This window comes from Limulus polyphemus, unplaced genomic scaffold (genome assembly GCF_000517525.1).
Source record: "Limulus polyphemus unplaced genomic scaffold, Limulus_polyphemus-2.1.2 Scaffold15276, whole genome shotgun sequence".
Lineage (NCBI taxonomy): Eukaryota > Metazoa > Arthropoda > Merostomata > Xiphosura > Limulidae > Limulus > Limulus polyphemus.
The window spans coordinates 1-2,230 of record NW_013680886.1 but is presented as its reverse complement, the minus strand read 5'-3'; the positions used below and the strand labels follow the sequence as shown (position 1 = coordinate 2,230).

Below are 2,230 nucleotides of genomic sequence, written 5' to 3'. Positions count from 1 at the left end.
AGCTGTCTTCTCTTTAATATATCAGTTCAAAATTGGTGGGCTATGCGCAGATGGCTTCGTGTATCATAATTTGAGGAACTGTGCGTGATGAAGATGGGGGAATGATATCTATGATAAGCCTTTTCAACACTATAATAACTGATTAAATACACACTGGTGGGAGAAACAAGATACGTATCGCTCGGAAACAGAGCACAGTAGATTAAAGATGACCTCTTAACTTATAGTACCAAGACTTTCCACTTGAACATGTGCATCTCAACACTACTGCGCGTGAATAAAGATGTAAATCAGGTTTATAAAAGTATAATAACGAGTTAAAATATTCAATAATTAATGCTTAGTTCCTTGTCGGCCCGGCATAGCCAGGTAGTTAGGGGGCGCTTGACTCGCAATCTCACAAAACATGCTCGCTCTTTCAGCTGTGGGGCGTTATAATATGACAGTCAATCCCATTATTTGTTGGTACATGAGTAGCCGAAGAGTTGGCGGTGGGTGGTGATGACTAGCTGCCTTCCCTCTAATCTTTCACTGCTAAATTAGGGACGGCTAGCGCAGATAGCCCTCGTGTGGCTTTGCGCGAAATTCAAAACAAACCAGTTCTTGTGAAGTGCTGCCCTCTCCCGATCGTTTGGCCAATGACACGTTATTTTTGTTTATTGTTGAGATGTACAAACTGGTTTCAAAACAGAAAGCGAGACTCTTCTCGTTTTAAATTTCTATATCATAATTGATGAAAATTTATAAAAAATACTTTTTTAGCTTTCAAGTTTGTTCATGTGGTATGGAGGCTATAATAACCTTTACGAATACCACACAAGTTTAGAAGTTACACGAAGATTTGACGACTTTTTATCGAAGTTGTACGAAGTATCGACGTGGTTTCCCGAAAGGTTCTTCTCGGTTCTAGGCCTCACGTCCTGCTCTTAACTCTAAAATAGACGAACAAAATCTCCAAAAGAATCAATATTGTCACATGATCACTAGAACTATCGAAAAATCAGGAACTAAAGACTTCAATTTGCATATCAACACGGCACGTGACCACGTGGTAAATGCTCGATATACTGAAACATATTAGAAATGAGGTCATATTTGTAAACCACTAAATAGTCGGTAGGGCCTAAAAATACTTCGAAACACGGATATTAAATGAATCGGTAAATGAGGACATCTTTGAATACAGGTGTGTCCCCAGAAGAATGTCCCCACTTGTCCCCTTTAACAAACACATACACACACTAGACTAACATAGACACATATCATTATCTTCACTGGGGGGGGAGGGGGGAAGTATATGGTAATACATAGAGACTCTGAAAAGATTCAGTTATAAACTGTTGACCGGTTTCACAAATAATTATACACAGTTCTTTGTGAAGAGGGTTTTTTTGTGTGTGTGTGTGTTTATTAAGTATGCCATTGAGCGTTAGCGAGTTCACGGCTGTTCGTTTGTTAGGGCAAATCTCAGGAAGACTATAAGAAGGATATCCTCTCTAGCAGCTCCAAACCCCACACATCATGTAAGAAAAACGACCTTACCTTGTTCGACAGACGGTCTTCTAAACACTCCATCTTTTTCTTTAGGTCTAGTTCCTTTGTAGCTAGAATAGAAAGGAAATGTTTACTGGTTAATGTTTACCGGTTAATGTTTACCGGTTAATGTTTACCGGTTAATGTTTACTGGTTAATGTTTACCGGTTAATGTTTACTGGTTAATGTTTACCGGTTAATGTTTACTGATTAATGTTTACTGGTTAATGTTTACTGGTTAATGTTTACCGGTTAATGTTTACTGGTTAATGTTTACCGGTTAATGTTTACTGGTTAATGTTTACTGGTTAATGTTTACCGGTTAATGTTTACTGGTTAATGTTTACCGGTTAATGTTTACTGGTTAATGTTTACCGGTTAATGTTTACTGGTTAATGTTTACTGGTTAATGTTTACCGGTTAATGTTTACTGGTTAATGTTTACCGGTTAATGTTTACTGGTTAATGTTTACCGGTTAATGTTTATTGTGAAAATAATCGAAAGGACGATAAGGATCTTGATACATCAGTTAACTATCTAAAATCGTAATCAGTGTAAGTTATTTATATGTATAGAAACACAAGGTATAAAATTTGGAATAAAGCAAGTGACGACCACGTGATAAACTTTAGGACTCGTCTTTGGTTATCAATTAGTTGGTAGACAGTTTGTTTGCTTGTAATTAACCCCAAAGCT

At 37.3% G+C, this 2,230-nt stretch overlaps 1 long non-coding RNA gene across 1 annotated transcript in view; it reads right to left on the bottom strand.

Moving 5' to 3' along the window:
- Positions 1–1,617, bottom strand: part of LOC111084251 — a 2,662-nt gene extending 1,045 nt beyond the window's left edge. Inside the window, exons 1-2 of the long non-coding RNA XR_002609463.1 lie at positions 1,538–1,617; positions 264–267 (exon numbers count right to left, since the gene is read on the bottom strand). This is a non-coding gene — a long non-coding RNA (uncharacterized LOC111084251). The remainder of the gene's footprint in view (positions 1–263; positions 268–1,537) is intronic.
- Positions 1,618–2,230: the final 613 nt, after the last annotated feature.